This window comes from Rhinolophus ferrumequinum, chromosome 2 (assembly GCF_004115265.2).
Source record: "Rhinolophus ferrumequinum isolate MPI-CBG mRhiFer1 chromosome 2, mRhiFer1_v1.p, whole genome shotgun sequence".
NCBI classification, from domain to species: Eukaryota; Metazoa; Chordata; class Mammalia; order Chiroptera; family Rhinolophidae; genus Rhinolophus; species Rhinolophus ferrumequinum.
The window spans coordinates 64,827,302-64,842,804 of record NC_046285.1 but is presented as its reverse complement, the minus strand read 5'-3'; the positions used below and the strand labels follow the sequence as shown (position 1 = coordinate 64,842,804).

General features: G+C 37.4%; 1 protein-coding gene across 1 annotated transcript in view; it reads left to right on the top strand.

The window, feature by feature from the left end:
- Positions 1-4,556: 4,556 nt before the first annotated feature.
- The window catches only part of PIK3CA (phosphatidylinositol-4,5-bisphosphate 3-kinase catalytic subunit alpha), a 72,580-nt gene continuing 61,633 nt past the window's right edge, over positions 4,557-15,503 (top strand). The window contains exon 1 of the mRNA XM_033128688.1: positions 4,557-4,664. The gene's annotated coding sequence lies outside the window, so the exon portion shown is untranslated. The remainder of the gene's footprint in view (positions 4,665-15,503) is intronic.

The following is a 15,503-nucleotide window of genomic DNA, read 5'->3' as shown; positions in this document are numbered from 1 at the left end:
ATTGATTCTGGGTGGTGAACACACAATGCAATATATAGATATGTATTATAGAAATGTACACTTGAAACCTATATAATTTTACTAAGCAATGTCAACCCAATAAATTTAATAAAAGTAAAAAAAATTTTAGAAGTAAAATAAAACAAGAACAAAAGGAAACTTACTAGTAATAATTTAATAGTTCAAAGGAAATAAATTGATAATGGAATGTCAGTTTTTACTCAATAGGTTAGCAAAAGCTAAAAAATCTAACATCAATAATTAGGAAAGATAAGGGGAAATTCGCAACTGGTAGGATGGTTAGGGTACAGCAACTGTGGAAAACAATTTAGCAGTATAGTAAGATTGAATATGTACACATCTTACTACCTAGAAATTCATATTCATGCATGAGACATAGAAGGATATCCAATGCAGCATTGCCCGTAATATGGAAAAATTGAAAATAACTGAAGTGTCTCTTGATTGGCATATCACTAAATTCATTTGTTTATTAAACAAATATATGAGTGGCTGCCAAACGCCAAAACTAGAGACACAACAATTAATAAAGCAGACAAAAATCTTTGACTTCATGTAGCTTACATTCTTGTAGAAGACATATAACAAACAAACAAAGAAGTACTTAATGTTAGATGGTAGTAAGAGACATGGAGAAAAACAAATCTGGGAAGGGATGACAGGGCCCCTAGGAGAGACAGTGTAATTTTTAAAAGGATGGTCAGGGAAATCCATACTGACATTTGAATAAAGACTTAAAGAAGTGAGCAAGCAAGCCAAGTGAATATAGGAGTTAGAGATGGAGAGAAGAGTGTACCAGGTCTTTAAAATAAACTAGATCAACATATATCAACATAGATAGATCTCAAAAAGATAATGTTGAGTTAACAAGGCTGCAAAAGAAAATGTGCCACATGACATTATTTTAAGAAATAATTTTAGACATAGGTAGGTAAAAGTATAAAAAACACAGGTGAAACTAAGAAGGAAAAACACCAAATTAAAAATAGTGGTTGGGTCTGGGGAAGAGGAAATTGGAATGGAGCTTGGATAGGGAATCAAATGATACTTTAACTTTATTGCAATATTTTATTTCTTTGATGTAAAACAATAGATTTCACTCAAGCATAACAGACTGTTAAATATAATATATATACTAACTAAGACATAAAGGTCAGGGAGTATGGGGAGGGAACCTATGATGGTTACAAGGTGTTTTTCTACATTTTACGTGAAGTGATGTAATATTAATACTCAGTATACTGTGAAAGTTTAGGTATGTATTTTGTCAGTCATAGAGCAATTGCAAAAAGAGACATATCCAAAAAGATAATATATAAATTAAAATGTAATATTAAAAAATATTCAAGCCATCCAAAAGAAGGCAGGAAAGTAAGAACAGAAAAAAAACAAAAAATAGGGAACAAACAGAAAACAAATAATAAAATAATAGGCCTAAATCTAACTATATCAATAATTACATTAAATGTAAATCATCTAAACACAGCAAATAAGACATTGTCAGACTGGATTTTTTTTTTAAAGAAGACCTAACTCTGTTGTCTACAAGTAACCCATATTAAATATAAAAACATAGTAAGATGAATAGAAAAAATGGGAAATGCTATATCACACAAAAACGAATCAAAAGAAAGCTGAGTGACTATATTAATATCAGACAGAATAGGTTTCAAAACAAGGATATTACAAAGGACAAAGAAAAATAGTACATGATAAAAAGTCAATTCATCAAAAACACGTAATTCTAAATGTGTGTGTACCTAATAGAGCTTCAAAACATACTAAGTAAAAATACACAGAAGTGAAAGAATAGATGAATTCACAATTATAGAGATATCAATGCTCCTCTCCCAGAACTTACAGAATTAGTAGAGAAAGCCAGTAGGAACATAGAAGACCTAAGAACATTAGCAACCAACCTGATATAATTGACATTTATAAAACATGCCATCCAACAACACACATTAAATGTTCTTTTATAAGTGCACATAGGACATTCACCAAGATATTCTGGGGAAAAAAATAAGCTTTAACAAATGGAAAAGAACTTAAATCTTAAAAGTATGTTTTCTGATCATAACTGAGTTTAAAAGTGTCATACGGTAGCTTATTTAATTAACTCGGTGGTTTCACTGTTTGACTTGGCAGTTTTATACATCCAGCGTATATTGCTACCTAACCAAGTTGACTCTTGTTTCCAAATGACTTCAAAGCTTAGTAGTGACTTAAGTGCTTTTAGAGAATGTTTTAGTGCACAATACACATTTGAGTATCAGTTAGTTATCTCTATTTTCAATGGAAATAAATCCAAAAGGCAAGTAACTGTTATATTTCCAATGCGTTAGAAAGGAACACATTTCATCTTGGACATTTCACCTCCCAACTTTAAAAAAATTAGGATGCTGTTCTTTAATTCTGAAATATTCCATGTTTTCGTTTGATTTATAATCTAGAGTCGCTATTTCAACTTTTCCTTTAAAATATTCTTTCAGTCGCAAGAATTTGAGCAATGGGTTTTGTCACACAGATATCTAACATACTCTAAAACACTGAATAATGGTGCAAACACCTTCAGAAGCAAGATAATACACATGCTAGATCAATGGTCATCAAACAAACCCAATGCATCAACTGTGAATTGGGCAGTAATCGCTACTCCTGAACCAGTGAATAATCATACATTCAAGTACCACGTTGGCATTTTCTGACACGTGATTTCTTAAAGGCAGATTATCCCATAAAAATCATATAATTAATAAGCATTTTCTTATTAAAATATAAATTTTAGAAGGAAAAATATGCCTAGCATAATTTTTCCCCACCAATGACCACGTGGTAATAATCTCTCAGGAAACTGCCTAGAAACACAATTTGGAAAATGCTGCCTTGGAGTTTACTTTGAATGCTAATTCAATGTTACTGATTTTTTAAAAATTTCCTGCTCTGGAGCAACACAGTGTTCTGAAACTGCTGAAAAACACTGGTTTGAGAAAACTATTTAGAAACAGAGACCCCCTGGAATATGAGATGAAAAGCAGCGTTTAAGAGAGAGAACACAGGAAATACAGTCAAATGAAACTATAACCATACATAGAAATGGATCTCATTTACGATTGGGTATGGACGTGTGGTGTCAGGTTTTTGCCCTGGCTGACATGTTGGACTGTCACATTTCTAGGGTGGGTCACTTCCAAGTCCTCTGCTTAAAAATTCAAGGGAACGTCAACTTCTAAGGACTTGTATCGAAGACTTCTAATTAGGGCTCCCATGCCTTTTCAATACAATGAAAGACCACTAGGGGGAGAAATACGCAGAAAACCGGACCCTAATCAGTTGTGATCTCAAACCGCAACAGATCTCATTACAGTACTCTCAAGCAAAAAGAAGAGGCTACTATGATACGCAGCACTAAAGCACAACCTTGAATCTAATTTATAACCAAGATGGCTCTTCTGACGTGTCCCTGGGCACTTCGTGGAAAAAAAGTACTTCTTCTAAATAGTCACAATTAAACCCTACAAGCTGATTCAAATCTGAAAAAACAAAACAAAAACAAACATAAAAAACCCCCAAAACAAAAAACAACAACAAAAAACCACAACGGGGGCATTGCAAAAGGTGTCCCCGGAATGAGTCTAAGGATTGCGGAGGTCTGCGGCAGTGCATTCCTCTTTCGGGATGGTCTACAACTTAACCTTATGTTAGCAGAAGGACGCGCAGCAACGTTTTGTAAAAGGCCTTCTTTCTAGTAGTATCCCTAACCACTTCTGGTTAGCCACTGACAGCGGCGGTTAGCCACCGCGCCCCCTTCTCTATGCCCCAAACAAGAGGAAATCTCATTTCCTCTAAAGTGAATGAGTTCAATTGTTTCCCCCCTCATTTCTGTATCTCTACCCTAGCGCGCCTGATGCTGGTAGAAACAGACATATGACAAGTATGCCGTCGTAGGATGGATGACACATCCTCACCACTGCAAAAGAGGTAGCATTAAACACACGCACTCCAAAAAAATAGACCCAACACCACCCGAACTTCGGGCGGAAAAGCAGGACGCAGCCGCACTGGCACACTGTTACCGGATTTGCCCACATCCCCCTCCCGGTCTCCTCAATTTCACTTCCGCCTTTGTACATCTGCTTCCGGGGCATGATAGGCCCGGCCCCTCCTCAGCTCTTGCCCTCCTCTACCCGAGGAGGGGGGGAGAGTGGAGGGGGTGGGGAAGAGTTCGTTGTTTGTTTACACGATGTGAGCGGAAAAGGAGACCAATAAAGTTTATTCTGGAAACAAAAGGAAAAAAAAAAACAGGGGTGACAGAGAAAGGAGACGGGGGCGGGGGCGTGTGGTGGGGGCTAGCGAGCTGAGAGAACGAGAAGGAGAAAGCGGCAGTTCCGGTGCCGCCGCTGCGGCCGCTGAGGTCTCGGGCTGCTGCTGCTGTCGCGGCCGCTGGGGCTGGGGCCGCCGGCGAGGCAGGGCTCGGGCCCGGCCGGGCAGCTCCGGAGCGGCGGGGGAGAGGGGCCGGGAGGCGGGGGCCGTGCCGCCCGCTCTCCTCTCCCTCGGCGCCGCCGCCGCCGCCGCCGCCGCCGCCGCCCGCGGGGCTGGGACCCGATGCGGCTAGAGCCGCGGAGCCTGGAGGAGCTCCGAGCGTGAGTAGAGCGCGGACTGGCTGGGAGCGGGCGCGGTCGGGATGGGGACCGGGTGGGTGCCGTGGACTCTCGGGCGCGCCCGCCGTGTTGGGCGGGGGCTACCGCGGGTTGTCTCTCTCAGCGTCGGCCCGCAGCGGAGTTTGCCTGCGATCGCCGCTCCCTCTCCCCGGCCTGCCACTGGCCTCACCCCGATGCAGATACTAGGGCTCGCCGCTCCCTCTGTTTTCTTCCTCTGGCCGCTGTCTCGCTCCTCGTTTCCTTCCTCTCCCATTTTTGGGGATGGGGCGGCTGGGGACTGAGGAAGTGCGCCCAGGGCCGCCGCCCCGGCCGCGGTAGCTCGCTCCCCGGCGCCCTTGCACGCCCACCCGGCCCGCGGGTGGCCGGGCTGCCTCTAGCACCGCGGCGGGAGGGATCCCGGTGCGGAGCCGCGAGCTGGTCCTGAGGGGCTGTCACGCCCGAGGACTCCGGCCTCGCCCGCGCGGGGACCCTGCGTTTGCCTCATATTGGGTTTAAATCGCCCGGCTGGGGCAGGGAAGGAAAACCGCTCCCCCCATCCCGCAGTTCCCCTCCCATCCTTCCTTTGGAGGTTGGTTTTTTTGTTTTGCTTTGCTTTGCTTTTAACCGAGACAGTCAAACGTATTTCATTCATAGACCTGACACATTGTCTCGTGATTTGTGTCTTTGCTAAGTCTATTCTGTGATGTCTGTTCCATAGCTCCTGCGTGGTTCGGAAAGACAGGCTAGCGCCCGGGTCCGGGCCATGTAAACACCAGACGGTCCGCCAGTGTGTTTTGACCGCGGCTTGAGGGGTTTATTTTAGCACGTTAAAGAATAGTGGTGATGGTAGCTAGTTAGCAGACTTGGGAATCGAAAGCTACTTTCTCAGACGTCAATAATTGGGGAGCTGTTTACATAGTTATACGAAGGGTAAGGGGAGCGCAACTAGAGGGTCTTTTAGAAAACAGCCTGCGTATCGTTTAATGAGTTGCGATTTCGTTTTTTGGTGAAGCTTCCTCATTTTAGTGCTGCGCCTTTGTGCCTGTGCGGGACATGGGCTTGCGAGATGATATTTTGAATCGTAGTTTGTAAAGCCTGGGAGAACCCCTAGAAAAGTTGGGTAGATAAACTCCTGGTAACTCCAGTTGGTGTCTGCGTCCACGTTTGAACCACTGAGGGCAACACTGGTCGTCTGTTTTCCTACTTAGAAACTAGATTCTCTGTTTATTTGCTTACATTGCACTGGACAAAATTTATGTGTTGGATTGCATGTTAAGAAAAGACTTGGAAAATACTTAAGATACTATGTTGCTAACTTAATTTGGATAAATGAGAACATTGTATTAATGGACTCTTGAAGCAAAGGCAGCATAAGAATTTGTTAATGTGTATTCAAATTTTAAGATTTTTTTTAACTGAAGCATTGATTTCTGTTTGACAGCGCAGATCTCTATCTAAACATCACGTGTTTTGGAAAATTTTAAATATCAGATTAACTGTTCTGCAATGTCATCAGCCAAAATTATCTGAAGAGGGCCCAGTGGGATATATGTGTGTGTGTGTGTGTGTGTGTATGTGTGTATTGATGTTGTTTTTTAAATTTTCTCATCTCATGTTTTGAGATAAGGTTAAATAAAATTTCATCGATAACTTTTTCAAAGGTTTCTTGTGTATTTTCCATCATTGTAAAATAGAGTGCTTTCCTATTAAAATCATTAGAATAGGTGATCGAAAGAAATGAGAGCATATCATAATAGTAATATCATCATGAGGGAAACAGCAAGAACATAAATGAATATTAATAATATTTTATCATTGACTATGAGTATAATAAAGTTTGAAAGGCATTCCTATATCAGTTTTAGTTGAAGAATTAAAAATGAACCACATATAATGCAGAAGTGTTTTTATATATATCTAAATTTTTTTAAATTATAAATAAAATGGATATAGCATTAAAGAAATGTCACTAAACACAAATACTGTACTTAAACTGAAAAATTACTGCATGAAAGGGTATATTCTCATGGGGCTAGATCTATATAAAAGGGAGACTGTAAAAGAGCAGTGGCTTTGCCTGGCGCTGTGTATGGAACAGTCCTGGAGGCAGAGCTTCCTTCCTGTCAGGATAAGATCCTCTCTATCCCAAATAAGTATTCTCTTAAAACAAAATAAAACAAAACCCTAAATTTATAAATAAAATACATAATAAGGTAGATCATAACTTTTTCCTAAAAGTTTACTTTTTGTGTATCACTTTCCTTGTTATTACCTTTTACTGAGTGAAGATTTTTAAACAATTGCTATTACCATTTAAAGGGCATTTGCTCTGTTGTCTGTTTATCTGAAAAGAGCTAACTTAATCCCATTTGCTCTCTTTAGCAACTAGAGTAGCATTAAAGAATCAGTTCCATTTTATTATTTTAATAGCTTGAATTCCAAGGTAGGGGTGCTTCTTTAGATGAAACATCGTAAAAGACTTCATGGCTGGTGAAGTATTTATGATCTTAAAATTTGTGCAACTTTAGCAGCCTAAGTCTTGGAATATTGTGGTTTTTATTTTATTAGCACAGTTATCAAGCTGTTTTCTTAAGTATTATTTATCCTGAGTATTACAACAATCCTGTAGACAAAGCAGTATTACTATCTCTGAGAAATGACATTTTAATCTAAGGTCAGATAGGTGTCAGGTTACAGACTCATTGATAAAAACCAATGTTTTCTGAGTTCTTTCACTTACCATGCTATTTCTATCCTGCTCCAGCCTGCTTTTTAATAGATTTAAAAAAAACTAGGGCCCAGAGAAGTTTAGTAACTAAAGATCACCTTTTATTTGCAATATATTTTTAATTCCCTATATAGCTTAAACAGTGGTTTTCAATCCTGCTACGTATTAGAATCATCTAGTTAGCTTTTTAAAAATACCAGTGCCAGGGTCTCATTCCCAGAGATTCTAACTTAATTGGTCTAAGATGGAGCGCAGACCATGTGTTTTGTTTGTTTGTTTTAAAGTTCCCCAGGTAATCCTAACAGACAAAATTGTAAAGCCCTTGCTTTCAAGGACCTGTATGATTTGATTTGGTCCTTCTCTCTCTAGGTTCATTTCTCCTCCCTCCTCCTACAACTCCCTTTTCATTGTTCTCATGTGCAAATGTTGTTTGCTCTTCCTGAAACATTTGCACACTTCATACCCCTTCCTTAAGTAGCTGACTCCTACTCATCTTTTATACCACCGCCTTTGAAAAGTCTAGTCTGGGTTAGGTGTCCCTGCTTCCTGTTCCCATAGCATCTTGTACTCCCACTGTCATAGCATTGACTCACTCTATTATAATTGCCTCTGTTTGTCTGCGTCCTCCACCAGGATGTAAATTCCAGAAGGATAGGGACTCCTTCTATCTGATATACAGTTTATTCTTATTGACAAGCACAGTAGCCAATATATTTATAGGCACTTACTGAGTAAATAAATATATTGGGAACAGACTTTTTTAAGCGTGTAATAATTTATAAATACCAATTATGTTTTTATTCTTGCCAAATACATTTAATTATTTTGTCACTAAAAATGTACATCCTTGAACTTGCCACACATATGAATTTCATTTGGAGACAGTTGAGATGTTATAAGTTATACATAAATTATATCAAGAATGACACGCACACATACACACATGCACACGCAAGAATAAAGGTCATTATCACACACAAAACTGCACTGGAAATCAGCAGTCTTGAATTCAAATCCCAGTTTCAGCACAAGTGTTGTGTACTTGAGCAAGATGCATTCTCTTTGGGCCACAGTTTTCTCATCTGTAACACAGGAGTTATACTGGTTCTCTACATGGTACTGGTGTGGTACTAATGATCTAGGCTTAAAATCATGTGAGTACTAAAAATACTAGTTTTGGAATCTGAAGCTTCTTGATTCAAAGCCTGACTCTTACACTTACAGGAGTACTTTGGGCAGATGTCCTAATCTGTATAATGGGAGTAATTGCTACTTGATAGTGTTGTGGTTGTTGAATTAAATGAGATAATACAGACCCAAGAGAGTTTTTGTCCTGATCAGGTGCATAATAAATGTTCGTTTCCTTTCCTCTTAGGAGGTGTTAGAGCTCATGAGTGGACTTACCTGAGATAACAGAAAGACTGGCGGCTAGAGTTACAGGTGTGACTAGGGACCGAAACCACTGTGGCTTTTAGTTTCATTTTATTAGAATCCCATCCCACTGTCAAACACCAAAGTGTTAGTCAACTTGCCTGGGAAATAATTACGCCTAGAAGTCTGAACCATGACAGGGTAGCAAGTGCCATGCTATCAATACATCCATAATACGTAATATGGGGGAGGGGAGAGTCCAAACTGATGACCTTACACCATCTTCAAAGATAAGTAAAATCAGACTTGACCAGTCGAAAAGAAGGGGACAAATTAAAACTAAGGATGATTTACAAAAGAACACCCGGACATTTTGGTGAAATCTCTGTTCACCAAAGCTTAAAATTCAGGAACCATTATTTAGTAATTTCCAGGAGATACAGGAAATAGACCTCTGGTCAGGACCAATTGCAGAAGATAAGATTGTTCTCAATGTCAGACTAGCAGTTTCAAATATCAGTTAACAGACTGAAGTTATTGATATTTTTCTCTATTTGGGAGCCATGTTTCTTAATTTTATATAGTTCTTAGCTTTTATTTACTTGGTGATAGAGGAACCTTCCACACAATGTAATCATACCTCTCTCTGCTGAAGTTTCTTGATACTAGTTTTATTTTTGTATAAATCAAATTGACTTGCCTAAGTTTTTCCTTAAGTTTATGTTTAAAGTGAATTTTATTAACAGTCTTTTTGGAAAAAATACTATAATAAAAATGAAAAACTGTGGCTAGGAGAAACTGAAATATTAGGGCATGAAAAAGAGATTTGAGACAATATAGTGAAGTCTGAGGATTCAACTTCAGAGCTTGAGATTTCCATTATTCAAAAGGTTATTCAACCTTAGATATGCCAATAATGTTTTATAGATATATGCCTTACATTTAATCCTTTATTATATGAATCAATTGATCCTGATTAAGGAATTTTTAGGTTTTCTTTCTTCCTCTCCACAACTATATAGATTGGGGAATTTAAAGTTAAAATGTTTCAATAATGAATTTGTAAGTTTGTAATAAAGAGATCCCTTAGAGGTTTTTCTTCAAGTTTAATGTTTCTTAAAGTGAAGCTGTTTTCGGTATTGATTATAGAGCCCTGGTCTGTATGGCTGAGAGACTAAATTCCAATCCCAAAATGCTGCTTTGTATTTGTGTATGGGGGGAGAGGAGGCAGAATATATCACATCTTTACCTCTTTTTCTGCATTGATTACAGTAAGAATATTAATATGTTGCTTGTTAAGTAACTCATATAATTAATGAGATAGTTTTAATGATCCCAAATTACATAAAATTATTTAAGGAAAAACGTATACATGCTAATCATTATTTTAAATTTATATCTAATAGAAGAATAACACCATTTCATATTTGACCTAACAACTAAATATTCCTTTCTTCTGTATCATTTTAGTAGTTTGCTTGATAATTTATCTAAATTGCACTCATTTAGAAGAGGTTAAATTTTAGTAACGTTTAGCATATAATTGCAGTTGTTACAAAGGAGTCTTTGTATCAGGGCCAGCCTTGAAATAAACATGGGATTAAAAAAAAAACAGTTAAGAATTCTTAGAGACTATGGTTATCTGGTACACTTATGAGTTTAAATATTTGTGTAGTGGAAGCCAAAGAAGTCAGTGTTGTGATATGAAAAATGCTGCATTAGGATAGACTCATTCTGCTCTGGTCATAGCTCTCTTGCCTAACTCACCAGGAGTTAGGGAGACGCAGTGGAGAGATGCATCTTATAAAGTAGTATAGAAACTTAAGGCAATATTATGAAGATAATTTTAAGCATAATTTTTTTTAACAGGAGGAGACCATGTTGTGTTCATTCTTGTATCTTCAGCACCTAGTATAGTGCCCAAAATAGGTGACCATTGATATTTTTGAAGTACAGTCACATTTGGGACTCAAAATACTTACCTATCTATTGTTTAGTAGCTATCGTATACTCTGTCTGAAAGGTAGGTAAATTGCTTTGTGCCAGTTTTTGTTCATTTATTCAGTATAGTTTTGAAGTATATAAGAAATACTTTTCTATAAGTTAACTAGTTGCATATTTCTATTGATATTTGGAGACATTTTAACAAAGACTGTTAGGTTAAGGAAAGACTGTGTGCTATGGTGAAAAGAACGCTAGATCAGGTATCTGAAAATCTGGGTTCTATATTGAACTATAAACTAGCTGTTTGGCCTTAGATTTTAACCTTTCAGCACTTATTTCTTCACCTGAAAAATTTCTTAGGTTCTTTACAACTCCAAAATTCTGAGATTCCTAATACTGTAAAGCCTATTTCTGATTTTAGGGAAGGGCAAGTAAGCCACTCCTTAGAGGGAGATTAGTCTATCTCAGTTTGTTGTATTTTCAGAAGCTAACATCCTTTTGTCTTCCTGTTTATAAATTTGCACATGTTTGAAGGCCCTGTGTGCACTTCTGTGGTAGAGACAAGCTGCCATCAGAAAAAAATGGACTGGAATGATTTTTTCTTTCTTTCTGAAACCATCAGTGATTTTGGAGATTCAGACTGACTGCAGGCGTGGCCCTTTTGCTTACTACTAGCACAGAGCAGTTCAGTGACTGCCAGGCTTTGAGATCAGATCATCCATTGCATACCAGTTGCCAGGGTTATGAAGGCCAGCAAACCAGTCACAGCACTCTTCATAGCCACTGGCCACCATCCTTACTTGTTAAAGACTTATAGGAAAATATGTACCGTAATTTCCCTTGGAAACCAACCCATCCCACGAGATGGTTTTCAGAAAATGTGTTGTAATCTTAGAAACACAATTCCAGAGGTATAATAAGCTTCTTTTTTCTCCATGTATCCTCTGTTATGCATACAAATATGTGGAAAGATGATAAAAACCATTGTTCTTAATCAGAAAGCAATAGGTTTATACTATTGATTTGTTGTTCTGTCAATATTCAAATTGTTCACCTTAAACTTTTGAGTATTTTTTCACCAGCAAACTGTTAGGGTCACGGGATATTATTTAGACTTATTTTGAGTATGTACTCATTTTTCAACAAGCTAAGCAGATTTCTGTGGCTTATTCTTCCTTAAGAGATCGTGCTTTTCCAAGTACTTTTCTGATGGACTTATTGCAGTTCTAGACCTGAAAGTACTATTCCATTTTGAAACAATTGACTGCCTTTAGCCTAAAAGTGAGTGAATTGTGTTTGTTTTCTTTAGGAGGTTAACATCTTGGCAAATGCAAAAATCTTAGAGGTTTTTTGCTAAGTAAGTTACTGTTCTGTGAATATAGATTTATGGAGCACATCATCAAATGTAAGGCAGCATTAATGAGAAAATTGTGGGGTAATGATTGAAATTAGGCACTACTATAAAGTCCAATCTGAAATCAAACCATACATGACAGCAGAGAAAGGGAAAAATTATATTTTCAGACTGTCATTTTTACACTTATAAATATTAGTAGTAACATCATTTTGAAGTTATTTTCCGTATGAAGATTTCCCTAAATCTTAATGGCTATTATTTGTGTTGAGACCCTGATAGGCAGCATCTTAAAGTATTTATGAAAGAGGTACTTGTATTCTTTTTCTCTATCTATACACCAATTGTAAAAGTTGAACATTACTTTTTCAAAGCAGCTACTGTACTTGTCTTGATAATTACAATGGCAGTAAAAGTAAAAGCAGTTTAGAATTTGGTAATTTTATAGTGTGAAGACTGTTTGTTTTCTTTTCACTATAAATGACCAATTTTCAGCTTTCTTAGTGATATTACGGGACTGCAGATTCCCTCAAAATCACTTTGAATAATTTTGACTATTTCTGTAAAATAAAAGCGAGCTCTTTGTACAGCCGTGTGACGATGTTTACAGACATTGCTGGTCTTTTCTTGTTAAGTATAAATATCAGACATACATTTTCCTGCAAATACTGTTTTCCCAACCAAAATGGGGCAAGGAGTTTGACAGCAGGACAGAATATTTAAAGTCAGAGCAGTCTTAGAAAACACCGTCGGTGTACTTAGCCTTGTCTGATTTTCCTTTCCTTCTCCTAAATACGTTCCATGATGATTAAGAGTGTGTGCTCTGGAACCAGACTGTCGAGATGACTAGTTTTGTAACTTAGGGAAAGTTATTTAGCCTGCCTGGGTTAAATATTCTCTGGGTTAATACATATTTCCTCTTTTGTAGAAGAGGGATACTACACAGTACGTATGTCTTAATACTGTAACAAGGATTAAATGACTAATGCATGAAGCCTGTGGAACAGCACTCACTAAGCACTTAACTATCTGTAGTCTTCTTGAGAGCAAGAACCATGTCATATTCATCAGTGTATTCGGGGTCTTTAACATTAATGAATTAAATTCTGTCCATTCTGCAGATTTACTAATGGATCTAGTCTCTGGAGAGTGAACAATAAGGCCGACTTCTAACAAGCGTCTTGATATTACTTCTTGCTTTTTGTTCTGTTACAACTTTCTAAGTTTTATTCTAGCTCTGGGAATCTGAATTCTATTTTTGTACCAAGTTCTAAAAGAAGTTAACATATGGAGATTTAGCTTGATAGGAATAAGAAATTAATGGACAGGAGATACGATTTTTCATTTCTACTGTGATCTTCCAATGGATTACTTTTTTCTGTTCATTCCTGGAATCTCAAAATCCCTGGCAGATATCTTAATAGCACCCTGCCATTGAAGCGGTACCTGTTTTGTGCTGTTTGGTATTTCCTTTCCCTGTCTTCCTCCATGCACTAAAGACTGTAGTTGTGTCATATTGTCACATGTTACATGGCTTTTATAGAAATGTTATGTTTTAAAGCTCCTTATAGCTCACTTGCCCATAGTACTTACTATGAAGTTTTTATTGAATACAGTATTTACTCTTTTGTATATCATTGTACCTAGTTTACACTGATTGGACGTTATACAAATCTTACAAGTCATTTATGTGAAAATAAGGAAAGCAACTATGTGTTTTGAATACTTTTATCAGTATTTTAAAGTATTTACCTTTAATCACTATGGTAGCCTGGCATCACTGATACAAGTTTCTGTGGCATCGCCTGTTTTCAGTACTATCCTTGGCACCTTATATAAATGAGACTATTAGTTCATATTTAAGTTGTGGTAAATATATATGAGATTGTAACTTCTCACTTATTAGCAGTTTTGACTAGACTGCTCTTTTGGACACACAAGGTAACTTATTCTTCTCAAGTCTGTATCTCTCCAGGTTAATAGTAATAATAATAAAAGCCATACACTTTTTAAAACTACATATATTGTTACCAATTTATATAGAGATTGCTTTAAAAAGGATCTGTAATTTTTGACATAATCATTCAAAATTTTTCATTATTTAAAGAGGTATCAAGCATACTTTCAAACATTTTTATGCATGTAAAACTGTGTAGAATTTAGTCTCTCTTGGGGGTGATTACACAATGAAAACAAAAACTGGAACTGACCAAGAGTTTATTGCAAATAAGGTAGTTATGACTAAATTAGGTATTAAAGTTAAGAATTTACTTAATTTTAAAATGGTATCACAAAGAATTATAGTTGGCAACCCGTGGGAAAAGTTTCCTTTGTCTGTAAATATGCACATTAGTATATATATTTTGAGTTACCTCAAACCCTAACTTTAATATTGTGAATCTGGGAAAAGGGAACGTTATGGACTTTGCATATGTTCTCTCTCTAACTCCTCACAGCAGCACTTCTATACACATGTAGTCTGTCCATTTCATAGATTAGGAAACTGAAGTTCCACATCTAATCAGTACAGTGGAGTCTCGTCACATTTAATTTTCATGAATTCAACTATATGAGCAATATGTACTCAGCCAGAAGTAAAATCGTGACAAAAGTAATCATTTAAATTTATAGTAACATCCCACTACTGAGCTTTTGCCTCTGAGTAGACATGAGACTAAAGATGCGAAATTGTTGGCTCAACTGGTCTCAGTGTGTAGATCTGAACATCCCACTGTGCTGAGTGTGATTCTGTTATTCAGACGTATTTAATGTTCATACAACATGGCCTCTAATACCAAGCCTCTCGTGCTCCACCAAAGAAACAGCAATTTGTCCCAGCTGGAAGAGAAACTGCTGAGCAAATGTGTTGATCTCCAAGGTGGCCTGCAGACTGGGCCACAGCAGACTGTCGTCTCTGTGCATGTGCGTTCTCTGACACATGTATGCACGTGCATAAACCCACTGCTTTTAAATACAGGTATTTATATATATAATTTCATTATGTGTTCTAGATTGCCGTATATAATATCTTTATACAAAACGTGTTTCTGTACAAGATAGTATACAAACAAATGTACATTGTAATTATGGGTGATTTAAGAGATTTCTCAAGGAAAAATGTTGACTTTGTGCATTAGCAGACTATGTATCCAGGGCCTAACACATTGCCAAGCACCAGGTTTACTGTAAAGGGGGTCAAACATATGGTGATGGAAGGAGAACTGACTCTGGATGGTGAGCATACCATGCAGTGCATATATAGGTGACGTACTGTAGAAGTGTACACCTGGAGCCTGTATCATTTTACTAACCAGTGTCACTCCAATAAATTTAATTAAAAAAATAAATGGGAAAATGTTTAATCACTCAGCTACTTATTAGAAAATACAGTGATTGTATTTTCTCGGCCCAAATTTCAAAGGCTTTTGTGAAAACCCTGCTTCAT